At 62.4% G+C, this 26,368-nt stretch overlaps 7 pseudogenes; all 7 read left to right on the top strand.

Annotated features, from left to right (window-relative positions):
* The first annotated feature begins 182 nt into the window (after positions 1 to 182).
* On the top strand, positions 183 to 301 carry LOC142874463 (uncharacterized; annotated as a pseudogene).
* A 3,843-nt stretch (positions 302 to 4,144) lies between these two features.
* Positions 4,145 to 4,263, top strand: LOC142874461 (uncharacterized; annotated as a pseudogene).
* Positions 4,264 to 8,106: 3,843 nt separating this feature from the next.
* Positions 8,107 to 8,225, top strand: LOC142874460 (uncharacterized; annotated as a pseudogene).
* Positions 8,226 to 12,058: 3,833 nt separating this feature from the next.
* Positions 12,059 to 12,177, top strand: LOC142874459 (uncharacterized; annotated as a pseudogene).
* Positions 12,178 to 16,034: 3,857 nt separating this feature from the next.
* On the top strand, positions 16,035 to 16,153 carry LOC142874458 (uncharacterized; annotated as a pseudogene).
* Positions 16,154 to 20,011: 3,858 nt separating this feature from the next.
* LOC142874456 (uncharacterized) lies at positions 20,012 to 20,130 on the top strand (annotated as a pseudogene).
* A 3,824-nt stretch (positions 20,131 to 23,954) lies between these two features.
* On the top strand, positions 23,955 to 24,073 carry LOC142874455 (uncharacterized; annotated as a pseudogene).
* The last annotated feature ends 2,295 nt before the right edge of the window (positions 24,074 to 26,368 follow it).

The following is a 26,368-nucleotide window of genomic DNA, read 5'->3' as shown; positions in this document are numbered from 1 at the left end:
GCCCCCAACCTCGGCCCGCCGCTCCCTGCCCGCCCCGCCTGTCACCCCCGTCCCTCGGAGCCCGCCGGACCCGGCCGGCGAACTCAACAGGCCCGGCCCGGCGCGGGGCCTGGGGCGGGAGGAGGCGGCGGGGAAGCGCAGAGAGGCTCGGCTTCTTGAGCGGGGCAGGGGCGCCCTCCACCGTCCACGGCCACACCACCCCGAACGCGCCCGATCCCGTCTGGTCTCGGAAGCTAAGCAGGGTCGGGCCTGGTTAGAACTTGGATGGGAGACCGCCCGGGAATACCGGGTGCCGTAGGCTTCTTCTTTTTTTTTTTTTTTTTTTTTGCCTCTGGTTCTGTCGCGTTTCTGGGAGCGCGGGGGCGGCCCGGGGTGGGGGTGACCCCCACCCTCAGCGCCCGCCGCGGTGCCTGGCGCCCCAGCCCGCACCGTGGGGCCTCCTCTTGTCCCGAGCCGTGACACCGCCGCCACGCGGCAGCATGCGTGGCTTCTGGACTGTCAGGTCTCAGACCAAAGGTCTGCTCTGTGGGAACGGACACGCCGGAGGAAACCTTGAGAGTCTGAGAGGGGAGGGAGTTCCAGAAGAAGGCCAGGATGTCATTTTGAGGGAGTATGTGACCAGAACTCGTCCCGTTGCTTTTGGGGTTCTATGGGCTACACGTAGGGATCTTTGGTGGTGGCACCTGATGTTGGGGGATCCGGAGTCACACCCAGACCTGCTCCACAGGCCTCCTTTTACTTTTCTCTTCGGATTCATTTTTTTTTTTTTTTTTTGAGACAGAGTCTGGGTTTGTTGCCCAGGCTAGAGTGAGTGCCGTGGCGTCAGCCTAGCTCACAGCAACTTCAAACTCCTGGGCTCGAGTGATCCTTCTGCCTCAGCCTCCCGGGTAGCTGGGACTGCAGGCATGCGCCACCATGCCCCGCTAATTTTTTATATATATATCAGTTGGCCAATTAATTTCTTTCTATTTATAGTAGAGACGGGGTCTCGCTCTTGCTCAGGCTGGTTTTGAACTCCTGACCTTGAGCAATCCGCCCGCCTCGGCCTCCCAAGAGCTAGGATTACAGGCGTGAGCCACAGCGCCCGGCCGGATTCATTATTTTTAAAAAGTGTCTCTTATCTCTATTATTGCATTTTCTTTTCTCTCTCTTTTCAAGCAGATGATGGGAGTCCAAGTATTAAGGTGACATGTGTTGCCCGTGCCCCCCTCCGCCCCGTGTTCTTATTCATTTACCTCTCATGTTGTTCCAGCATATTGTGGGGGCACCAATGTTAAGGTCGGGTGCGGTGCGTTGCCCTCTCCCAGCCTCCCCCCTCGGGTCAGAGCTTCAAGTGCGCCCATCCCCCAGTCGGTGCGCACCCACCCCATTCCTAATGGATGTGTATGCCCATCCCCTCCCCCCACCCGCCCGACACCCACCCGAAGAAGGTGATTCCTCTGTGTCCACTTAGGTGTCCATCGGTTCGTACCCATTTGCTGGTGAGCGCGAGCACGTGGTGCTCGTGTGTCCATTCTTGGGATACTTGGCTTACTGGAACGGGTTCCAGCTCTGGCCAGGAGAACCAGGAGAGGTGCCCTCTCACCGCTGCTCCTCATAGCCGAATAGCACTCCGTGGTGTCCACGCGCCACATTTTATTTACCCACTCGTGGGTCGATGGGCACTCGGGTGGCTTCCAGGTCTTTGCGATTGTGACTTGTGCCCTGACTCTAACCCTAACCCTTACCCAGCCCGTCTCCTCCACGGCCCCTGCCTGACTGACTCCTTCCCGCCCGGCCTGTCACCTGTCACCGTCCTCTGCCCCTGCCTGACACGCTCCTCCCCGCCCGGGCCGTCACCGTCCTCGGCCCCTGCCTGACGGGGCTCCTCTGTCGCCTGGGCCTTCCAAGGGCTTGGTGTGGACGCTGGTTCCAGGACGCCCTCCCAGGAACCCGGTAGCAGGGCGGCCGCAGCGTCTCGCGCAACCCAACCGTCCGCCGGCTGGCCGCCGTCGCTAAGTGGCCTGCGGGGGACGTGCTCCCGCTGTGCCGTGGGGGCCCAGCCTGGTGTCTTCTCTGAGGCCCCGCGGCTGCCGCTCCCCGCAAGGGGATAGCCGCGGAGGTGGGGACCGCCTCCTCATGGGGACGTACACTCAGCTCTCCACGTCGGATTCCGAGGCTCTCTGTCCTGCCAGAAGGCCCAGCTGGCCTGCGGGTCCTTAGAGTGGCAAAAACATCCGAAAACTGAGATTGAGGGTCCGGTGGGTGTCTGCACTTTTGTGCTGGGCACCCCAGGGAGGCCCGGGGGCTGGCTGGACAACGCGGTCTGCTGGGCGGGGGCTTTGGAGGAGCAACTGATGCCCTTTGCACTTTGGGTAGCAAGTGTCTGAGGTGTCTCTGGGCCCTGTGCCATGTGGGGGCGGGGGCGGGGGCGGGGTGGGAGGAGGAGGAGGAGGAGGAGGAGGAGGTGGGAAGGGCCGTGGCCTGCAGTCGTGTTCCCCGGGGTGGCACAGCATGTGGCTTCTTCCACAGGCTGCTTGGCCTGGGCTCCCTGCACCTGGGCCTTTGGAGGACTGGCCCTGTGCTTGCCAACACTTCCTGCAGGGACCCAGAGCTGGGAGGTTGCATCTCTCAGCCCTGGGTCGGGCAGAGCCCCAGCGGGCCATGCCCACAACCTCTCTCAGCACGGGTCCCCCAGAAGGCTCCTTTGGGACCAGGATTCTCTTGCGGGTGACTCTTTAAGGTCTGGCCCCTGGATGGAGGGGCACCAGGAGTAGAGGAGCAGGAAGGGGAAGGGGGTGGCCATGCGAGGGGACACTTTCAGGCCAAGTCCCAGCTTCAGCCTGATCCTCCTGGGAACCCCTGGGTGGACATCACACCTCCTGGTTGCCCCGCTCTGAGACAAGGAGCCGGGCTTCGCATTCCCACAGCAGCCAGTCGTGGGCTGAGGACACCTGGGGCGTTGGGAACTCCCTGGCTTCTCCTTGGATTAACATCTGGAGCTGCTTGTGAATTGTGCCGCCACACACACCCGAGTGCAGGTGTCTTCTGCACAGACTGCGGGCCTCGCTCTTCTGAATGCCGCTAGCTCGCCACCCACCCACCCGCGGGTGAACCTGGTCAGGGTACTTTCTCTCAGGGGCAGACTCTCATCCGGGCGGGCTACCGGTGTCTCTGTTTGCTCGTTTCTTTCTTCCACTTCGGGAAAGGCTTCCTTACTGGGTGTGGAAATCTCCTATGCCTTTCCTCGCCTATTCTGTCAGCTTTCAAATTCTCTTTCGGTTGCCACCCTCACAGATGGATTAGGAAACTCTTTGCGGTGCACTCATTAGTGAAATGACCTCAATGACGCTGGAATCCAATATCTAATCGCCGATTTTTAGCGAGTCCACACGCCAGGGTGGTTGGGGTCCAATGCAGCCCCGGCCAGGCCCAGGCCCCTTGGACTGGGCCACAGGAGGACACAGAGGAGGGTCCCGGCCCCCACGGTAGCGGTGCGGGCAGTTCTCCAAGGGCTTGGGTGTTTTCCAGAGGGAGGAGATGGAGGGGACTGATTTCTTCAGCGCCCCACAAACCACGCCACCCCACCCCACCCATGGGACACATCCGGGGGGAGAGAGAGAGAGAGAGAGAGAGAGAGAGAGAGAGACGCCCCATACACTGGCTCCCCTCCCCCGTGCGCTGTGCCCCAGCCCTGGCCCGGGGGAATAGGCGGCCGCAGGGCCACAGGGTGGGCGGAGCAGCTGAAAGGGGTTGTGGGGGAGGGCGGCCCCTGGCTGGGGTCAAAGGGCGAGCGCCCCGCCCACCCCGTGCGCAGTCAGCGGCCGCGGCGCGCTGGGGGTGGGGGCGGGGAGGTGAAGGAGGCCAGGCGAGGAGAGGAGGGGGGCTGGAAGGTCTCCACCTTGGTGGGTCCAGCCGTGGAGGCGCATCTTGTGTGAGTGTGAGTGAGTGAGTGAGTGTGAGTGTGTGTGTATAGAGAGACAGCCCCCAACCTCGGCCCGCCGCTCCCTGCCCGCCCCGCCTGTCACCCCCGTCCCTCGGAGCCCGCCGGACCCGGCCGGCGAACTCAACAGGCCCGGCCCGGCGCGGGGCCTGGGGCGGGAGGAGGCGGCGGGGAAGCGCAGAGAGGCTCGGCTTCTTGAGCGGGGCAGGGGCGCCCTCCACCGTCCACGGCCACACCACCCCGAACGCGCCCGATCCCGTCTGGTCTCGGAAGCTAAGCAGGGTCGGGCCTGGTTAGAACTTGGATGGGAGACCGCCCGGGAATACCGGGTGCCGTAGGCTTCTTCTTTTTTTTTTTTTTTTTTTTGCCTCTGGTTCTGTCGCGTTTCTGGGAGCGCGGGGGCGGCCCGGGGTGGGGGTGACCCCCACCCTCAGCGCCCGCCGCGGTGCCTGGCGCCCCAGCCCGCACCGTGGGGCCTCCTCTTGTCCCGAGCCGTGACACCGCCGCCACGCGGCAGCATGCGTGGCTTCTGGACTGTCAGGTCTCAGACCAAAGGTCTGCTCTGTGGGAACGGACACGCCGGAGGAAACCTTGAGAGTCTGAGAGGGGAGGGAGTTCCAGAAGAAGGCCAGGATGTCATTTTGAGGGAGTATGTGACCAGAACTCGTCCCGTTGCTTTTGGGGTTCTATGGGCTACACGTAGGGATCTTTGGTGGTGGCACCTGATGTTGGGGGATCCGGAGTCACACCCAGACCTGCTCCACAGGCCTCCTTTTACTTTTCTCTTCGGATTCATTTTTTTTTTTTTTTTTTTGAGACAGAGTCTGGGTTTGTTGCCCAGGCTAGAGTGAGTGCCGTGGCGTCAGCCTAGCTCACAGCAACTTCAAACTCCTGGGCTCGAGTGATCCTTCTGCCTCAGCCTCCCGGGTAGCTGGGACTGCAGGCATGCGCCACCATGCCCCGCTAATTTTTTATATATATATCAGTTGGCCAATTAATTTCTTTCTATTTATAGTAGAGACGGGGTCTCGCTCTTGCTCAGGCTGGTTTTGAACTCCTGACCTTGAGCAATCCGCCCGCCTCGGCCTCCCAAGAGCTAGGATTACAGGCGTGAGCCACAGCGCCCGGCCGGATTCATTATTTTTAAAAAGTGTCTCTTATCTCTATTATTGCATTTTCTTTTCTCTCTCTTTTCAAGCAGATGATGGGAGTCCAAGTATTAAGGTGACATGTGTTGCCCGTGCCCCCCTCCCCCCCGTGTTCTTATTCATTTACCTCTCATGTTGTTCCAGCATATTGTGGGGGCACCAATGTTAAGGTCGGGTGCGGTGCGTTGCCCTCTCCCAGCCTCCCCCCTCGGGTCAGAGCTTCAAGTGCGCCCATCCCCCAGTTGGTGCGCACCCACCCCATTCCTAATGGATGTGTATGCCCATCCCCTCCCCCCACCCGCCCGACACCCACCCGAAGAAGGTGATTCCTCTGTGTCCACTTAGGTGTCCATCGGTTCGTACCCATTTGCTGGTGAGCGCGAGCACGTGGTGCTCGTGTGTCCATTCTTGGGATACTTGGCTTACTGGAACGGGTTCCAGCTCTGGCCAGGAGAACCAGGAGAGGTGCCCTCTCACCGCTGCTCCTCATAGCCGAATAGCACTCCGTGGTGTCCACGCGCCACATTTTATTTACCCACTCGTGGGTCGATGGGCACTCGGGTGGCTTCCAGGTCTTTGCGATTGTGACTTGTGCCCTGACTCTAACCCTAACCCTTACCCAGCCCGTCTCCTCCACGGCCCCTGCCTGACTGACTCCTTCCCGCCCGGCCTGTCACCTGTCACCGTCCTCTGCCCCTGCCTGACACGCTCCTCCCCGCCCGGGCCGTCACCGTCCTCGGCCCCTGCCTGACGGGGCTCCTCTGTCGCCTGGGCCTTCCAAGGGCTTGGTGTGGACGCTGGTTCCAGGACGCCCTCCCAGGAACCCGGTAGCAGGGCGGCCGCAGCGTCTCGCGCAACCCAACCGTCCGCCGGCTGGCCGCCGTCGCTAAGTGGCCTGCGGGGGACGTGCTCCCGCTGTGCCGTGGGGGCCCAGCCTGGTGTCTTCTCTGAGGCCCCGCGGCTGCCGCTCCCCGCAAGGGGATAGCCGCGGAGGTGGGGACCGCCTCCTCATGGGGACGTACACTCAGCTCTCCACGTCGGATTCCGGGGCTCTCTGTCCTGCCAGAAGGCCCAGCTGGCCTGCGGGTCCTTAGAGTGGCAAAAACATCCGAAAACTGAGATTGAGGGTCCGGTGGGTGTCTGCACTTTTGTGCTGGGCACCCCAGGGAGGCCCGGGGGCTGGCTGGACAACGCGGTCTGCTGGGCGGGGGCTTTGGAGGAGCAACTGATGCCCTTTGCACTTTGGGTAGCAAGTGTCTGAGGTGTCTCTGGGCCCTGTGCCATGTGGGGGCGGGGGCGGGGGCGGGGTGGGAGGAGGAGGAGGAGGAGGAGGAGGAGGTGGGAAGGGCCGTGGCCTGCAGTCGTGTTCCCCGGGGTGGCACAGCATGTGGCTTCTTCCACAGGCTGCTTGGCCTGGGCTCCCTGCACCTGGGCCTTTGGAGGACTGGCCCTGTGCTTGCCAACACTTCCTGCAGGGACCCAGAGCTGGGAGGTTGCATCTCTCAGCCCTGGGTCGGGCAGAGCCCCAGCGGGCCATGCCCACAACCTCTCTCAGCACGGGTCCCCCAGAAGGCTCCTTTGGGACCAGGATTCTCTTGCGGGTGACTCTTTAAGGTCTGGCCCCTGGATGGAGGGGCACCAGGAGTAGAGGAGCAGGAAGGGGAAGGGGGTGGCCATGCGAGGGGACACTTTCAGGCCAAGTCCCAGCTTCAGCCTGATCCTCCTGGGAACCCCTGGGTGGACATCACACCTCCTGGTTGCCCCGCTCTGAGACAAGGAGCCGGGCTTCGCATTCCCACAGCAGCCAGTCGTGGGCTGAGGACACCTGGGGCGTTGGGAACTCCCTGGCTTCTCCTTGGATTAACATCTGGAGCTGCTTGTGAATTGTGCCGCCACACACACCCGAGTGCAGGTGTCTTCTGCACAGACTGCGGGCCTCGCTCTTCTGAATGCCGCTAGCTCGCCACCCACCCACCCGTGGGTGAACCTGGTCAGGGTACTTTCTCTCAGGGGCAGACTCTCATCCGGGCGGGCTACCGGTGTCTCTGTTTGCTCGTTTCTTTCTTCCACTTCGGGAAAGGCTTCCTTACTGGGTGTGGAAATCTCCTATGCCTTTCCTCGCCTATTCTGTCAGCTTTCAAATTCTCTTTCGGTTGCCACCCTCACAGATGGATTAGGAAACTCTTTGCGGTGCACTCATTAGTGAAATGACCTCAATGACGCTGGAATCCAATATCTAATCGCCGATTTTTAGCGAGTCCACACGCCAGGGTGGTTGGGGTCCAATGCAGCCCCGGCCAGGCCCAGGCCCCTTGGACTGGGCCACAGGAGGACACAGAGGAGGGTCCCGGCCCCCACGGTAGCGGTGCGGGCAGTTCTCCAAGGGCTTGGGTGTTTTCCAGAGGGAGGAGATGGAGGGGACTGATTTCTTCAGCGCCCCACAAACCACGCCACCCCACCCCACCCATGGGACACATCCGGGGGGAGAGAGAGAGAGAGAGAGAGAGAGAGAGAGAGAGACGCCCCATACACTGGCTCCCCTCCCCCGTGCGCTGTGCCCCAGCCCTGGCCCGGGGGAATAGGCGGCCGCAGGGCCACAGGGTGGGCGGAGCAGCTGAAAGGGGTTGTGGGGGAGGGCGGCCCCTGGCTGGGGTCAAAGGGCGAGCGCCCCGCCCACCCCGTGCGCAGTCAGCGGCCGCGGCGCGCTGGGGGTGGGGGCGGGGAGGTGAAGGAGGCCAGGCGAGGAGAGGAGGGGGGCTGGAAGGTCTCCACCTTGGTGGGTCCAGCCGTGGAGGCGCATCTTGTGTGAGTGTGAGTGAGTGAGTGAGTGTGAGTGTGTGTGTATAGAGAGACAGCCCCCAACCTCGGCCCGCCGCTCCCTGCCCGCCCCGCCTGTCACCCCCGTCCCTCGGAGCCCGCCGGACCCGGCCGGCGAACTCAACAGGCCCGGCCCGGCGCGGGGCCTGGGGCGGGAGGAGGCGGCGGGGAAGCGCAGAGAGGCTCGGCTTCTTGAGCGGGGCAGGGGCGCCCTCCACCGTCCACGGCCACACCACCCCGAACGCGCCCGATCCCGTCTGGTCTCGGAAGCTAAGCAGGGTCGGGCCTGGTTAGAACTTGGATGGGAGACCGCCCGGGAATACCGGGTGCCGTAGGCTTCTTCTTTTTTTTTTTTTTTTTTTTTGCCTCTGGTTCTGTCGCGTTTCTGGGAGCGCGGGGGCGGCCCGGGGTGGGGGTGACCCCCACCCTCAGCGCCCGCCGCGGTGCCTGGCGCCCCAGCCCGCACCGTGGGGCCTCCTCTTGTCCCGAGCCGTGACACCGCCGCCACGCGGCAGCATGCGTGGCTTCTGGACTGTCAGGTCTCAGACCAAAGGTCTGCTCTGTGGGAACGGACACGCCGGAGGAAACCTTGAGAGTCTGAGAGGGGAGGGAGTTCCAGAAGAAGGCCAGGATGTCATTTTGAGGGAGTATGTGACCAGAACTCGTCCCGTTGCTTTTGGGGTTCTATGGGCTACACGTAGGGATCTTTGGTGGTGGCACCTGATGTTGGGGGATCCGGAGTCACACCCAGACCTGCTCCACAGGCCTCCTTTTACTTTTCTCTTCGGATTCATTTTTTTTTTTTTTTTTTGAGACAGAGTCTGGGTTTGTTGCCCAGGCTAGAGTGAGTGCCGTGGCGTCAGCCTAGCTCACAGCAACTTCAAACTCCTGGGCTCGAGTGATCCTTCTGCCTCAGCCTCCCGGGTAGCTGGGACTGCAGGCATGCGCCACCATGCCCCGCTAATTTTTTATATATATATCAGTTGGCCAATTAATTTCTTTCTATTTATAGTAGAGACGGGGTCTCGCTCTTGCTCAGGCTGGTTTTGAACTCCTGACCTTGAGCAATCCGCCCGCCTCGGCCTCCCAAGAGCTAGGATTACAGGCGTGAGCCACAGCGCCCGGCCGGATTCATTATTTTTAAAAAGTGTCTCTTATCTCTATTATTGCATTTTCTTTTCTCTCTCTTTTCAAGCAGATGATGGGAGTCCAAGTATTAAGGTGACATGTGTTGCCCGTGCCCCCCTCCCCCCCGTGTTCTTATTCATTTACCTCTCATGTTGTTCCAGCATATTGTGGGGGCACCAATGTTAAGGTCGGGTGCGGTGCGTTGCCCTCTCCCAGCCTCCCCCCTCGGGTCAGAGCTTCAAGTGCGCCCATCCCCCAGTTGGTGCGCACCCACCCCATTCCTAATGGATGTGTATGCCCATCCCCTCCCCCCACCCGCCCGACACCCACCCGAAGAAGGTGATTCCTCTGTGTCCACTTAGGTGTCCATCGGTTCGTACCCATTTGCTGGTGAGCGCGAGCACGTGGTGCTCGTGTGTCCATTCTTGGGATACTTGGCTTACTGGAACGGGTTCCAGCTCTGGCCAGGAGAACCAGGAGAGGTGCCCTCTCACCGCTGCTCCTCATAGCCGAATAGCACTCCGTGGTGTCCACGCGCCACATTTTATTTACCCACTCGTGGGTCGATGGGCACTCGGGTGGCTTCCAGGTCTTTGCGATTGTGACTTGTGCCCTGACTCTAACCCTAACCCTTACCCAGCCCGTCTCCTCCACGGCCCCTGCCTGACTGACTCCTTCCCGCCCGGCCTGTCACCTGTCACCGTCCTCTGCCCCTGCCTGACACGCTCCTCCCCGCCCGGGCCGTCACCGTCCTCGGCCCCTGCCTGACGGGGCTCCTCTGTCGCCTGGGCCTTCCAAGGGCTTGGTGTGGACGCTGGTTCCAGGACGCCCTCCCAGGAACCCGGTAGCAGGGCGGCCGCAGCGTCTCGCGCAACCCAACCGTCCGCCGGCTGGCCGCCGTCGCTAAGTGGCCTGCGGGGGACGTGCTCCCGCTGTGCCGTGGGGGCCCAGCCTGGTGTCTTCTCTGAGGCCCCGCGGCTGCCGCTCCCCGCAAGGGGATAGCCGCGGAGGTGGGGACCGCCTCCTCATGGGGACGTACACTCAGCTCTCCACGTCGGATTCCGGGGCTCTCTGTCCTGCCAGAAGGCCCAGCTGGCCTGCGGGTCCTTAGAGTGGCAAAAACATCCGAAAACTGAGATTGAGGGTCCGGTGGGTGTCTGCACTTTTGTGCTGGGCACCCCAGGGAGGCCCGGGGGCTGGCTGGACAACGCGGTCTGCTGGGCGGGGGCTTTGGAGGAGCAACTGATGCCCTTTGCACTTTGGGTAGCAAGTGTCTGAGGTGTCTCTGGGCCCTGTGCCATGTGGGGGCGGGGGCGGGGGCGGGGTGGGAGGAGGAGGAGGAGGAGGAGGAGGAGGTGGGAAGGGCCGTGGCCTGCAGTCGTGTTCCCCGGGGTGGCACAGCATGTGGCTTCTTCCACAGGCTGCTTGGCCTGGGCTCCCTGCACCTGGGCCTTTGGAGGACTGGCCCTGTGCTTGCCAACACTTCCTGCAGGGACCCAGAGCTGGGAGGTTGCATCTCTCAGCCCTGGGTCGGGCAGAGCCCCAGCGGGCCATGCCCACAACCTCTCTCAGCACGGGTCCCCCAGAAGGCTCCTTTGGGACCAGGATTCTCTTGCGGGTGACTCTTTAAGGTCTGGCCCCTGGATGGAGGGGCACCAGGAGTAGAGGAGCAGGAAGGGGAAGGGGGTGGCCATGCGAGGGGACACTTTCAGGCCAAGTCCCAGCTTCAGCCTGATCCTCCTGGGAACCCCTGGGTGGACATCACACCTCCTGGTTGCCCCGCTCTGAGACAAGGAGCCGGGCTTCGCATTCCCACAGCAGCCAGTCGTGGGCTGAGGACACCTGGGGCGTTGGGAACTCCCTGGCTTCTCCTTGGATTAACATCTGGAGCTGCTTGTGAATTGTGCCGCCACACACACCCGAGTGCAGGTGTCTTCTGCACAGACTGCGGGCCTCGCTCTTCTGAATGCCGCTAGCTCGCCACCCACCCACCCGCGGGTGAACCTGGTCAGGGTACTTTCTCTCAGGGGCAGACTCTCATCCGGGCGGGCTACCGGTGTCTCTGTTTGCTCGTTTCTTTCTTCCACTTCGGGAAAGGCTTCCTTACTGGGTGTGGAAATCTCCTATGCCTTTCCTCGCCTATTCTGTCAGCTTTCAAATTCTCTTTCGGTTGCCACCCTCACAGATGGATTAGGAAACTCTTTGCGGTGCACTCATTAGTGAAATGACCTCAATGACGCTGGAATCCAATATCTAATCGCCGATTTTTAGCGAGTCCACACGCCAGGGTGGTTGGGGTCCAATGCAGCCCCGGCCAGGCCCAGGCCCCTTGGACTGGGCCACAGGAGGACACAGAGGAGGGTCCCGGCCCCCACGGTAGCGGTGCGGGCAGTTCTCCAAGGGCTTGGGTGTTTTCCAGAGGGAGGAGATGGAGGGGACTGATTTCTTCAGCGCCCCACAAACCACGCCACCCCACCCCACCCATGGGACACATCCGGGGAGAGAGAGAGAGAGAGAGAGAGAGAGACGCCCCATACACTGGCTCCCCTCCCCCGTGCGCTGTGCCCCAGCCCTGGCCCGGGGGAATAGGCGGCCGCAGGGCCACAGGGTGGGCGGAGCAGCTGAAAGGGGTTGTGGGGGAGGGCGGCCCCTGGCTGGGGTCAAAGGGCGAGCGCCCCGCCCACCCCGTGCGCAGTCAGCGGCCGCGGCGCGCTGGGGGTGGGGGCGGGGAGGTGAAGGAGGCCAGGCGAGGAGAGGAGGGGGGCTGGAAGGTCTCCACCTTGGTGGGTCCAGCCGTGGAGGCGCATCTTGTGTGAGTGTGAGTGAGTGAGTGAGTGTGAGTGTGTGTGTATAGAGAGACAGCCCCCAACCTCGGCCCGCCGCTCCCTGCCCGCCCCGCCTGTCACCCCCGTCCCTCGGAGCCCGCCGGACCCGGCCGGCGAACTCAACAGGCCCGGCCCGGCGCGGGGCCTGGGGCGGGAGGAGGCGGCGGGGAAGCGCAGAGAGGCTCGGCTTCTTGAGCGGGGCAGGGGCGCCCTCCACCGTCCACGGCCACACCACCCCGAACGCGCCCGATCCCGTCTGGTCTCGGAAGCTAAGCAGGGTCGGGCCTGGTTAGAACTTGGATGGGAGACCGCCCGGGAATACCGGGTGCCGTAGGCTTCTTCTTTTTTTTATTTTTTTTTTTTGCCTCTGGTTCTGTCGCGTTTCTGGGAGCGCGGGGGCGGCCCGGGGTGGGGGTGACCCCCACCCTCAGCGCCCGCCGCGGTGCCTGGCGCCCCAGCCCGCACCGTGGGGCCTCCTCTTGTCCCGAGCCGTGACACCGCCGCCACGCGGCAGCATGCGTGGCTTCTGGACTGTCAGGTCTCAGACCAAAGGTCTGCTCTGTGGGAACGGACACGCCGGAGGAAACCTTGAGAGTCTGAGAGGGGAGGGAGTTCCAGAAGAAGGCCAGGATGTCATTTTGAGGGAGTATGTGACCAGAACTCGTCCCGTTGCTTTTGGGGTTCTATGGGCTACACGTAGGGATCTTTGGTGGTGGCACCTGATGTTGGGGGATCCGGAGTCACACCCAGACCTGCTCCACAGGCCTCCTTTTACTTTTCTCTTCGGATTCATTTTTTTTTTTTTTTTTTGAGACAGAGTCTGGGTTTGTTGCCCAGGCTAGAGTGAGTGCCGTGGCGTCAGCCTAGCTCACAGCAACTTCAAACTCCTGGGCTCGAGTGATCCTTCTGCCTCAGCCTCCCGGGTAGCTGGGACTGCAGGCATGCGCCACCATGCCCCGCTAATTTTTTATATATATATCAGTTGGCCAATTAATTTCTTTCTATTTATAGTAGAGACGGGGTCTCGCTCTTGCTCAGGCTGGTTTTGAACTCCTGACCTTGAGCAATCCGCCCGCCTCGGCCTCCCAAGAGCTAGGATTACAGGCGTGAGCCACAGCGCCCGGCCGGATTCATTATTTTTAAAAAGTGTCTCTTATCTCTATTATTGCATTTTCTTTTCTCTCTCTTTTCAAGCAGATGATGGGAGTCCAAGTATTAAGGTGACATGTGTTGCCCGTGCCCCCCTCCCCCCCGTGTTCTTATTCATTTACCTCTCATGTTGTTCCAGCATATTGTGGGGGCACCAATGTTAAGGTCGGGTGCGGTGCGTTGCCCTCTCCCAGCCTCCCCCCTCGGGTCAGAGCTTCAAGTGCGCCCATCCCCCAGTTGGTGCGCACCCACCCCATTCCTAATGGATGTGTATGCCCATCCCCTCCCCCCACCCGCCCGACACCCACCCGAAGAAGGTGATTCCTCTGTGTCCACTTAGGTGTCCATCGGTTCGTACCCATTTGCTGGTGAGCGCGAGCACGTGGTGCTCGTGTGTCCATTCTTGGGATACTTGGCTTACTGGAACGGGTTCCAGCTCTGGCCAGGAGAACCAGGAGAGGTGCCCTCTCACCGCTGCTCCTCATAGCCGAATAGCACTCCGTGGTGTCCACGCGCCACATTTTATTTACCCACTCGTGGGTCGATGGGCACTCGGGTGGCTTCCAGGTCTTTGCGATTGTGACTTGTGCCCTGACTCTAACCCTAACCCTTACCCAGCCCGTCTCCTCCACGGCCCCTGCCTGACTGACTCCTTCCCGCCCGGCCTGTCACCTGTCACCGTCCTCTGCCCCTGCCTGACACGCTCCTCCCCGCCCGGGCCGTCACCGTCCTCGGCCCCTGCCTGACGGGGCTCCTCTGTCGCCTGGGCCTTCCAAGGGCTTGGTGTGGACGCTGGTTCCAGGACGCCCTCCCAGGAACCCGGTAGCAGGGCGGCCGCAGCGTCTCGCGCAACCCAACCGTCCGCCGGCTGGCCGCCGTCGCTAAGTGGCCTGCGGGGGACGTGCTCCCGCTGTGCCGTGGGGGCCCAGCCTGGTGTCTTCTCTGAGGCCCCGCGGCTGCCGCTCCCCGCAAGGGGATAGCCGCGGAGGTGGGGACCGCCTCCTCATGGGGACGTACACTCAGCTCTCCACGTCGGATTCCGGGGCTCTCTGTCCTGCCAGAAGGCCCAGCTGGCCTGCGGGTCCTTAGAGTGGCAAAAACATCCGAAAACTGAGATTGAGGGTCCGGTGGGTGTCTGCACTTTTGTGCTGGGCACCCCAGGGAGGCCCGGGGGCTGGCTGGACAACGCGGTCTGCTGGGCGGGGGCTTTGGAGGAGCAACTGATGCCCTTTGCACTTTGGGTAGCAAGTGTCTGAGGTGTCTCTGGGCCCTGTGCCATGTGGGGGCGGGGGCGGGGGCGGGGTGGGAGGAGGAGGAGGAGGAGGAGGAGGAGGTGGGAAGGGCCGTGGCCTGCAGTCGTGTTCCCCGGGGTGGCACAGCATGTGGCTTCTTCCACAGGCTGCTTGGCCTGGGCTCCCTGCACCTGGGCCTTTGGAGGACTGGCCCTGTGCTTGCCAACACTTCCTGCAGGGACCCAGAGCTGGGAGGTTGCATCTCTCAGCCCTGGGTCGGGCAGAGCCCCAGCGGGCCATGCCCACAACCTCTCTCAGCACGGGTCCCCCAGAAGGCTCCTTTGGGACCAGGATTCTCTTGCGGGTGACTCTTTAAGGTCTGGCCCCTGGATGGAGGGGCACCAGGAGTAGAGGAGCAGGAAGGGGAAGGGGGTGGCCATGCGAGGGGACACTTTCAGGCCAAGTCCCAGCTTCAGCCTGATCCTCCTGGGAACCCCTGGGTGGACATCACACCTCCTGGTTGCCCCGCTCTGAGACAAGGAGCCGGGCTTCGCATTCCCACAGCAGCCAGTCGTGGGCTGAGGACACCTGGGGCGTTGGGAACTCCCTGGCTTCTCCTTGGATTAACATCTGGAGCTGCTTGTGAATTGTGCCGCCACACACACCCGAGTGCAGGTGTCTTCTGCACAGACTGCGGGCCTCGCTCTTCTGAATGCCGCTAGCTCGCCACCCACCCACCCGCGGGTGAACCTGGTCAGGGTACTTTCTCTCAGGGGCAGACTCTCATCCGGGCGGGCTACCGGTGTCTCTGTTTGCTCGTTTCTTTCTTCCACTTCGGGAAAGGCTTCCTTACTGGGTGTGGAAATCTCCTATGCCTTTCCTCGCCTATTCTGTCAGCTTTCAAATTCTCTTTCGGTTGCCACCCTCACAGATGGATTAGGAAACTCTTTGCGGTGCACTCATTAGTGAAATGACCTCAATGACGCTGGAATCCAATATCTAATCGCCGATTTTTAGCGAGTCCACACGCCAGGGTGGTTGGGGTCCAATGCAGCCCCGGCCAGGCCCAGGCCCCTTGGACTGGGCCACAGGAGGACACAGAGGAGGGTCCCGGCCCCCACGGTAGCGGTGCGGGCAGTTCTCCAAGGGCTTGGGTGTTTTCCAGAGGGAGGAGATGGAGGGGACTGATTTCTTCAGCGCCCCACAAACCACGCCACCCCACCCCACCCATGGGACACATCCGGGGGGGGTGGGAGAGAGAGAGAGAGAGAGAGAGAGAGAGAGAGAGAGAGAGAGACGCCCCATACACTGGCTCCCCTCCCCCGTGCGCTGTGCCCCAGCCCTGGCCCGGGGGAATAGGCGGCCGCAGGGCCACAGGGTGGGCGGAGCAGCTGAAAGGGGTTGTGGGGGAGGGCGGCCCCTGGCTGGGGTCAAAGGGCGAGCGCCCCGCCCACCCCGTGCGCAGTCAGCGGCCGCGGCGCGCTGGGGGTGGGGGCGGGGAGGTGAAGGAGGCCAGGCGAGGAGAGGAGGGGGGCTGGAAGGTCTCCACCTTGGTGGGTCCAGCCGTGGAGGCGCATCTTGTGTGAGTGTGAGTGAGTGAGTGAGTGTGAGTGTGTGTGTATAGAGAGACAGCCCCCAACCTCGGCCCGCCGCTCCCTGCCCGCCCCGCCTGTCACCCCCGTCCCTCGGAGCCCGCCGGACCCGGCCGGCGAACTCAACAGGCCCGGCCCGGCGCGGGGCCTGGGGCGGGAGGAGGCGGCGGGGAAGCGCAGAGAGGCTCGGCTTCTTGAGCGGGGCAGGGGCGCCCTCCACCGTCCACGGCCACACCACCCCGAACGCGCCCGATCCCGTCTGGTCTCGGAAGCTAAGCAGGGTCGGGCCTGGTTAGAACTTGGATGGGAGACCGCCCGGGAATACCGGGTGCCGTAGGCTTCTTCTTTTTTTTTTTTTTTTTTTTTTGCCTCTGGTTCTGTCGCGTTTCTGGGAGCGCGGGGGCGGCCCGGGGTGGGGGTGACCCCCACCCTCAGCGCCCGCCGCGGTGCCTGGCGCCCCAGCCCGCACCGTGGGGCCTCCTCTTGTCCCGAGCCGTGACACCGCCGCCACGCGGCAGCATGCGTGGCTTCTGGACTGTCAGGTCTCAGACCAAAGGTCTGCTCTGTGGGAACGGACACGCCGGAGGAAACCTTGAGAGTCTGAGAGGGGAGGGAGTTCCAGAAGAAGGCCAGGATGTCATTTTGAGGGAGTATGTGACCAGAACTCGTCCCGTTGCTTTTGGGGTTCTATGGGCTACACGTAGGGATCTTTGGTGGTGGCACCTGATGTTGGGGGATCCGGAGTCACACCCAGACCTGCTCCACAGGCCTCCTTTTACTTTTCTCTTCGGATTCATTTTTTTTTTTTTTTTTTTGAGACAGAGTCTGGGTTTGTTGCCCAGGCTAGAGTGAGTGCCGTGGCGTCAGCCTAGCTCACAGCAACTTCAAACTCCTGGGCTCGAGTGATCCTTCTGCCTCAGCCTCCCGGGTAGCTGGGACTGCAGGCATGCGCCACCATGCCCCGCTAATTTTTTATATATATATCAGTTGGCCAATTAATTTCTTTCTATTTATAGTAGAGACGGGGTCTCGCTCTTGCTCAGGCTGGTTTTGAACTCCTGACCTTGAGCAATCCGCCCGCCTCGGCCTCCCAAGAGCTAGGATTACAGGCGTGAGCCACAGCGCCCGGCCGGATTCATTATTTTTAAAAAGTGTCTCTTATCTCTATTATTGCATTTTCTTTTCTCTCTCTTTTCAAGCAGATGATGGGAGTCCAAGTATTAAGGTGACATGTGTTGCCCGTGCCCCCCTCCCCCCCGTGTTCTTATTCATTTACCTCTCATGTTGTTCCAGCATATTGTGGGGGCACCAATGTTAAGGTCGGGTGCGGTGCGTTGCCCTCTCCCAGCCTCCCCCCTCGGGTCAGAGCTTCAAGTGCGCCCATCCCCCAGTTGGTGCGCACCCACCCCATTCCTAATGGATGTGTATGCCCATCCCCTCCCCCCACCCGCCCGACACCCACCCGAAGAAGGTGATTCCTCTGTGTCCACTTAGGTGTCCATCGGTTCGTACCCATTTGCTGGTGAGCGCGAGCACGTGGTGCTCGTGTGTCCATTCTTGGGATACTTGGCTTACTGGAACGGGTTCCAGCTCTGGCCAGGAGAACCAGGAGAGGTGCCCTCTCACCGCTGCTCCTCATAGCCGAATAGCACTCCGTGGTGTCCACGCGCCACATTTTATTTACCCACTCGTGGGTCGATGGGCACTCGGGTGGCTTCCAGGTCTTTGCGATTGTGACTTGTGCCCTGACTCTAACCCTAACCCTTACCCAGCCCGTCTCCTCCACGGCCCCTGCCTGACTGACTCCTTCCCGCCCGGCCTGTCACCTGTCACCGTCCTCTGCCCCTGCCTGACACGCTCCTCCCCGCCCGGGCCGTCACCGTCCTCGGCCCCTGCCTGACGGGGCTCCTCTGTCGCCTGGGCCTTCCAAGGGCTTGGTGTGGACGCTGGTTCCAGGACGCCCTCCCAGGAACCCGGTAGCAGGGCGGCCGCAGCGTCTCGCGCAACCCAACCGTCCGCCGGCTGGCCGCCGTCGCTAAGTGGCCTGCGGGGGACGTGCTCCCGCTGTGCCGTGGGGGCCCAGCCTGGTGTCTTCTCTGAGGCCCCGCGGCTGCCGCTCCCCGCAAGGGGATAGCCGCGGAGGTGGGGACCGCCTCCTCATGGGGACGTACACTCAGCTCTCCACGTCGGATTCCGGGGCTCTCTGTCCTGCCAGAAGGCCCAGCTGGCCTGCGGGTCCTTAGAGTGGCAAAAACATCCGAAAACTGAGATTGAGGGTCCGGTGGGTGTCTGCACTTTTGTGCTGGGCACCCCAGGGAGGCCCGGGGGCTGGCTGGACAACGCGGTCTGCTGGGCGGGGGCTTTGGAGGAGCAACTGATGCCCTTTGCACTTTGGGTAGCAAGTGTCTGAGGTGTCTCTGGGCCCTGTGCCATGTGGGGGCGGGGGCGGGGGCGGGGTGGGAGGAGGAGGAGGAGGAGGAGGAGGAGGTGGGAAGGGCCGTGGCCTGCAGTCGTGTTCCCCGGGGTGGCACAGCATGTGGCTTCTTCCACAGGCTGCTTGGCCTGGGCTCCCTGCACCTGGGCCTTTGGAGGACTGGCCCTGTGCTTGCCAACACTTCCTGCAGGGACCCAGAGCTGGGAGGTTGCATCTCTCAGCCCTGGGTCGGGCAGAGCCCCAGCGGGCCATGCCCACAACCTCTCTCAGCACGGGTCCCCCAGAAGGCTCCTTTGGGACCAGGATTCTCTTGCGGGTGACTCTTTAAGGTCTGGCCCCTGGATGGAGGGGCACCAGGAGTAGAGGAGCAGGAAGGGGAAGGGGGTGGCCATGCGAGGGGACACTTTCAGGCCAAGTCCCAGCTTCAGCCTGATCCTCCTGGGAACCCCTGGGTGGACATCACACCTCCTGGTTGCCCCGCTCTGAGACAAGGAGCCGGGCTTCGCATTCCCACAGCAGCCAGTCGTGGGCTGAGGACACCTGGGGCGTTGGGAACTCCCTGGCTTCTCCTTGGATTAACATCTGGAGCTGCTTGTGAATTGTGCCGCCACACACACCCGAGTGCAGGTGTCTTCTGCACAGACTGCGGGCCTCGCTCTTCTGAATGCCGCTAGCTCGCCACCCACCCACCCGCGGGTGAACCTGGTCAGGGTACTTTCTCTCAGGGGCAGACTCTCATCCGGGCGGGCTACCGGTGTCTCTGTTTGCTCGTTTCTTTCTTCCACTTCGGGAAAGGCTTCCTTACTGGGTGTGGAAATCTCCTATGCCTTTCCTCGCCTATTCTGTCAGCTTTCAAATTCTCTTTCGGTTGCCACCCTCACAGATGGATTAGGAAACTCTTTGCGGTGCACTCATTAGTGAAATGACCTCAATGACGCTGGAATCCAATATCTAATCGCCGATTTTTAGCGAGTCCACACGCCAGGGTGGTTGGGGTCCAATGCAGCCCCGGCCAGGCCCAGGCCCCTTGGACTGGGCCACAGGAGGACACAGAGGAGGGTCCCGGCCCCCACGGTAGCGGTGCGGGCAGTTCTCCAAGGGCTTGGGTGTTTTCCAGAGGGAGGAGATGGAGGGGACTGATTTCTTCAGCGCCCCACAAACCACGCCACCCCACCCCACCCATGGGACACATCCGGGGGGGGGGGGGAGAGAGAGAGAGAGAGAGAGAGAGAGAGAGAGAGAGAGAGACGCCCCATACACTGGCTCCCCTCCCCCGTGCGCTGTGCCCCAGCCCTGGCCCGGGGGAATAGGCGGCCGCAGGGCCACAGGGTGGGCGGAGCAGCTGAAAGGGGTTGTGGGGGAGGGCGGCCCCTGGCTGGGGTCAAAGGGCGAGCGCCCCGCCCACCCCGTGCGCAGTCAGCGGCCGCGGCGCGCTGGGGGTGGGGGCGGGGAGGTGAAGGAGGCCAGGCGAGGAGAGGAGGGGGGCTGGAAGGTCTCCACCTTGGTGGGTCCAGCCGTGGAGGCGCATCTTGTGTGAGTGTGAGTGAGTGAGTGAGTGTGAGTGTGTGTGTATAGAGAGACAGCCCCCAACCTCGGCCCGCCGCTCCCTGCCCGCCCCGCCTGTCACCCCCGTCCCTCGGAGCCCGCCGGACCCGGCCGGCGAACTCAACAGGCCCGGCCCGGCGCGGGGCCTGGGGCGGGAGGAGGCGGCGGGGAAGCGCAGAGAGGCTCGGCTTCTTGAGCGGGGCAGGGGCGCCCTCCACCGTCCACGGCCACACCACCCCGAACGCGCCCGATCCCGTCTGGTCTCGGAAGCTAAGCAGGGTCGGGCCTGGTTAGAACTTGGATGGGAGACCGCCCGGGAATACCGGGTGCCGTAGGCTTCTTCTTTTTTTTTTTTTTTTTTTTTGCCTCTGGTTCTGTCGCGTTTCTGGGAGCGCGGGGGCGGCCCGGGGTGGGGGTGACCCCCACCCTCAGCGCCCGCCGCGGTGCCTGGCGCCCCAGCCCGCACCGTGGGGCCTCCTCTTGTCCCGAGCCGTGACACCGCCGCCACGCGGCAGCATGCGTGGCTTCTGGACTGTCAGGTCTCAGACCAAAGGTCTGCTCTGTGGGAACGGACACGCCGGAGGAAACCTTGAGAGTCTGAGAGGGGAGGGAGTTCCAGAAGAAGGCCAGGATGTCATTTTGAGGGAGTATGTGACCAGAACTCGTCCCGTTGCTTTTGGGGTTCTATGGGCTACACGTAGGGATCTTTGGTGGTGGCACCTGATGTTGGGGGATCCGGAGTCACACCCAGACCTGCTCCACAGGCCTCCTTTTACTTTTCTCTTCGGATTCATTTTTTTTTTTTTTTTTTGAGACAGAGTCTGGGTTTGTTGCCCAGGCTAGAGTGAGTGCCGTGGCGTCAGCCTAGCTCACAGCAACTTCAAACTCCTGGGCTCGAGTGATCCTTCTGCCTCAGCCTCCCGGGTAGCTGGGACTGCAGGCATGCGCCACCATGCCCCGCTAATTTTTTATATATATATCAGTTGGCCAATTAATTTCTTTCTATTTATAGTAGAGACGGGGTCTCGCTCTTGCTCAGGCTGGTTTTGAACTCCTGACCTTGAGCAATCCGCCCGCCTCGGCCTCCCAAGAGCTAGGATTACAGGCGTGAGCCACAGCGCCCGGCCGGATTCATTATTTTTAAAAAGTGTCTCTTATCTCTATTATTGCATTTTCTTTTCTCTCTCTTTTCAAGCAGATGATGGGAGTCCAAGTATTAAGGTGACATGTGTTGCCCGTGCCCCCCTCCCCCCCGTGTTCTTATTCATTTACCTCTCATGTTGTTCCAGCATATTGTGGGGGCACCAATGTTAAGGTCGGGTGCGGTGCGTTGCCCTCTCCCAGCCTCCCCCCTCGGGTCAGAGCTTCAAGTGCGCCCATCCCCCAGTTGGTGCGCACCCACCCCATTCCTAATGGATGTGTATGCCCATCCCCTCCCCCCACCCGCCCGACACCCACCCGAAGAAGGTGATTCCTCTGTGTCCACTTAGGTGTCCATCGGTTCGTACCCATTTGCTGGTGAGCGCGAGCACGTGGTGCTCGTGTGTCCATTCTTGGGATACTTGGCTTACTGGAACGGGTTCCAGCTCTGGCCAGGAGAACCAGGAGAGGTGCCCTCTCACCGCTGCTCCTCATAGCCGAATAGCACTCCGTGGTGTCCACGCGCCACATTTTATTTACCCACTCGTGGGTCGATGGGCACTCGGGTGGCTTCCAGGTCTTTGCGATTGTGACTTGTGCCCTGACTCTAACCCTAACCCTTACCCAGCCCGTCTCCTCCACGGCCCCTGCCTGACTGACTCCTTCCCGCCCGGCCTGTCACCTGTCACCGTCCTCTGCCCCTGCCTGACACGCTCCTCCCCGCCCGGGCCGTCACCGTCCTCGGCCCCTGCCTGACGGGGCTCCTCTGTCGCCTGGGCCTTCCAAGGGCTTGGTGTGGACGCTGGTTCCAGGACGCCCTCCCAGGAACCCGGTAGCAGGGCGGCCGCAGCGTCTCGCGCAACCCAACCGTCCGCCGGCTGGCCGCCGTCGCTAAGTGGCCTGCGGGGGACGTGCTCCCGCTGTGCCGTGGGGGCCCAGCCTGGTGTCTTCTCTGAGGCCCCGCGGCTGCCGCTCCCCGCAAGGGGATAGCCGCGGAGGTGGGGACCGCCTCCTCATGGGGACGTACACTCAGCTCTCCACGTCGGATTCCGGGGCTCTCTGTCCTGCCAGAAGGCCCAGCTGGCCTGCGGGTCCTTAGAGTGGCAAAAACATCCGAAAACTGAGATTGAGGGTCCGGTGGGTGTCTGCACTTTTGTGCTGGGCACCCCAGGGAGGCCCGGGGGCTGGCTGGACAACGCGGTCTGCTGGGCAGGGGCTTTGGAGGAGCAACTGATGCCCTTTGCACTTTGGGTAGCAAGTGTCTGAGGTGTCTCTGGGCCCTGTGCCATGTGGGGGCGGGGGCGGGGGCGGGGTGGGAGGAGGAGGAGGAGGAGGTGGGAAGGGCCGTGGCCTGCAGTCGTGTTCCCCGGGGTGGCACAGCATGTGGCTTCTTCCACAGGCTGCTTGGCCTGGGCTCCCTGCACCTGGGCCTTTGGAGGACTGGCCCTGTGCTTGCCAACACTTCCTGCAGGGACCCAGAGCTGGGAGGTTGCATCTCTCAGCCCTGGGTCGGGCAGAGCCCCAGCGGGCCATGCCCACAACCTCTCTCAGCACGGGTCCCCCAGAAGGCTCCTTTGGGACCAGGATTCTCTTGCGGGTGACTCTTTAAGGTCTGGCCCCTGGATGGAGGGGCACCAGGAGTAGAGGAGCAGGAAGGGGAAGGGGGTGGCCATGCGAGGGGACACTTTCAGGCCAAGTCCCAGCTTCAGCCTGATCCTCCTGGGAACCCCTGGGTGGACATCACACCTCCTGGTTGCCCCGCTCTGAGACAAGGAGCCGGGCTTCGCATTCCCACAGCAGCCAGTCGTGGGCTGAGGACACCTGGGGCGTTGGGAACTCCCTGGCTTCTCCTTGGATTAACATCTGGAGCTGCTTGTGAATTGTGCCGCCACACACACCCGAGTGCAGGTGTCTTCTGCACAGACTGCGGGCCTCGCTCTTCTGAATGCCGCTAGCTCGCCACCCACCCACCCGCGGGTGAACCTGGTCAGGGTACTTTCTCTCAGGGGCAGACTCTCATCCGGGCGGGCTACCGGTGTCTCTGTTTGCTCGTTTCTTTCTTCCACTTCGGGAAAGGCTTCCTTACTGGGTGTGGAAATCTCCTATGCCTTTCCTCGCCTATTCTGTCAGCTTTCAAATTCTCTTTCGGTTGCCACCCTCACAGATGGATTAGGAAACTCTTTGCGGTGCACTCATTAGTGAAATGACCTCAATGACGCTGGAATCCAATATCTAATCGCCGATTTTTAGCGAGTCCACACGCCAGGGTGGTTGGGGTCCAATGCAGCCCCGGCCAGGCCCAGGCCCCTTGGACTGGGCCACAGGAGGACACAGAGGAGGGTCCCGGCCCCCACGGTAGCGGTGCGGGCAGTTCTCCAAGGGCTTGGGTGTTTTCCAGAGGGAGGAGATGGAGGGGACTGATTTCTTCAGCGCCCCACAAACCACGCCACCCCACCCCACCCATGGGACACATCCGGGGAGAGAGAGAGAGAGAGAGAGAGAGAGACGCCCCATACACTGGCTCCCCTCCCCCGTGCGCTGTGCCCCAGCCCTGGCCCGGGGGAATAGGCGGCCGCAGGGCCACAGGGTGGGCGGAGCAGCTGAAAGGGGTTGTGGGGGAGGGCGGCCCCTGGCTGGGGTCAAAGGGCGAGCGCCCCGCCCACCCCGTGCGCAGTCAGCGGCCGCGGCGCGCTGGGGGTGGGGGCGGGGAGGTGAAGGAGGCCAGGCGAGGAGAGGAGGGGGGCTGGAAGGTCTCCACCTTGGTGGGTCCAGCCGTGGAGGCGCATCTTGTGTGAGTGTGAGTGAGTGAGTGAGTGTGAGTGTGTGTGTATAGAGAGACAGCCCCCAACCTCGGCCCGCCGCTCCCTGCCCGCCCCGCCTGTCACCCCCGTCCCTCGGAGCCCGCCGGACCCGGCCGGCGAACTCAACAGGCCCGGCCCGGCGCGGGGCCTGGGGCGGGAGGAGGCGGCGGGGAAGCGCAGAGAGGCTCGGCTTCTTGAGCGGGGCAGGGGCGCCCTCCACCGTCCACGGCCACACCACCCCGAACGCGCCCGATCCCGTCTGGTCTCGGAAGCTAAGCAGGGTCGGGCCTGGTTAGAACTTGGATGGGAGACCGCCCGGGAATACCGGGTGCCGTAGGCTTCTTCTTTTTTTTATTTTTTTTTTTTGCCTCTGGTTCTGTCGCGTTTCTGGGAGCGCGGGGGCGGCCCGGGGTGGGGGTGACCCCCACCCTCAGCGCCCGCCGCGGTGCCTGGCGCCCCAGCCCGCACCGTGGGGCCTCCTCTTGTCCCGAGCCGTGACACCGCCGCCACGCGGCAGCATGCGTGGCTTCTGGACTGTCAGGTCTCAGACCAAAGGTCTGCTCTGTGGGAACGGACACGCCGGAGGAAACCTTGAGAGTCTGAGAGGGGAGGGAGTTCCAGAAGAAGGCCAGGATGTCATTTTGAGGGAGTATGTGACCAGAACTCGTCCCGTTGCTTTTGGGGTTCTATGGGCTACACGTAGGGATCTTTGGTGGTGGCACCTGATGTTGGGGGATCCGGAGTCACACCCAGACCTGCTCCACAGGCCTCCTTTTACTTTTCTCTTCGGATTCATTTTTTTTTTTTTTTTTTGAGACAGAGTCTGGGTTTGTTGCCCAGGCTAGAGTGAGTGCCGTGGCGTCAGCCTAGCTCACAGCAACTTCAAACTCCTGGGCTCGAGTGATCCTTCTGCCTCAGCCTCCCGGGTAGCTGGGACTGCAGGCATGCGCCACCATGCCCCGCTAATTTTTTATATATATATCAGTTGGCCAATTAATTTCTTTCTATTTATAGTAGAGACGGGGTCTCGCTCTTGCTCAGGCTGGTTTTGAACTCCTGACCTTGAGCAATCCGCCCGCCTCGGCCTCCCAAGAGCTAGGATTACAGGCGTGAGCCACAGCGCCCGGCCGGATTCATTATTTTTAAAAAGTGTCTCTTATCTCTATTATTGCATTTTCTTTTCTCTCTCTTTTCAAGCAGATGATGGGAGTCCAAGTATTAAGGTGACATGTGTTGCCCGTGCCCCCCTCCCCCCCGTGTTCTTATTCATTTACCTCTCATGTTGTTCCAGCATATTGTGGGGGCACCAATGTTAAGGTCGGGTGCGGTGCGTTGCCCTCTCCCAGCCTCCCCCCTCGGGTCAGAGCTTCAAGTGCGCCCATCCCCCAGTTGGTGCGCACCCACCCCATTCCTAATGGATGTGTATGCCCATCCCCTCCCCCCACCCGCCCGACACCCACCCGAAGAAGGTGATTCCTCTGTGTCCACTTAGGTGTCCATCGGTTCGTACCCATTTGCTGGTGAGCGCGAGCACGTGGTGCTCGTGTGTCCATTCTTGGGATACTTGGCTTACTGGAACGGGTTCCAGCTCTGGCCAGGAGAACCAGGAGAGGTGCCCTCTCACCGCTGCTCCTCATAGCCGAATAGCACTCCGTGGTGTCCACGCGCCACATTTTATTTACCCACTCGTGGGTCGATGGGCACTCGGGTGGCTTCCAGGTCTTTGCGATTGTGACTTGTGCCCTGACTCTAACCCTAACCCTTACCCAGCCCGTCTCCTCCACGGCCCCTGCCTGACTGACTCCTTCCCGCCCGGCCTGTCACCTGTCACCGTCCTCTGCCCCTGCCTGACACGCTCCTCCCCGCCCGGGCCGTCACCGTCCTCGGCCCCTGCCTGACGGGGCTCCTCTGTCGCCTGGGCCTTCCAAGGGCTTGGTGTGGACGCTGGTTCCAGGACGCCCTCCCAGGAACCCGGTAGCAGGGCGGCCGCAGCGTCTCGCGCAACCCAACCGTCCGCCGGCTGGCCGCCGTCGCTAAGTGGCCTGCGGGGGACGTGCTCCCGCTGTGCCGTGGGGGCCCAGCCTGGTGTCTTCTCTGAGGCCCCGCGGCTGCCGCTCCCCGCAAGGGGATAGCCGCGGAGGTGGGGACCGCCTCCTCATGGGGACGTACACTCAGCTCTCCACGTCGGATTCCGGGGCTCTCTGTCCTGCCAGAAGGCCCAGCTGGCCTGCGGGTCCTTAGAGTGGCAAAAACATCCGAAAACTGAGATTGAGGGTCCGGTGGGTGTCTGCACTTTTGTGCTGGGCACCCCAGGGAGGCCCGGGGGCTGGCTGGACAACGCGGTCTGCTGGGCGGGGGCTTTGGAGGAGCAACTGATGCCCTTTGCACTTTGGGTAGCAAGTGTCTGAGGTGTCTCTGGGCCCTGTGCCATGTGGGGGCGGGGGCGGGGGCGGGGTGGGAGGAGGAGGAGGAGGAGGAGGAGGAGGTGGGAAGGGCCGTGGCCTGCAGTCGTGTTCCCCGGGGTGGCACAGCATGTGGCTTCTTCCACAGGCTGCTTGGCCTGGGCTCCCTGCACCTGGGCCTTTGGAGGACTGGCCCTGTGCTTGCCAACACTTCCTGCAGGGACCCAGAGCTG

This window comes from Microcebus murinus, chromosome 12 (assembly GCF_040939455.1).
Source record: "Microcebus murinus isolate Inina chromosome 12, M.murinus_Inina_mat1.0, whole genome shotgun sequence".
NCBI lineage: Eukaryota > Metazoa > Chordata > Mammalia > Primates > Cheirogaleidae > Microcebus > Microcebus murinus.
Note: the sequence above shows the minus strand (reverse complement) of the source record. Positions and strands in the feature narration are given on the sequence as shown.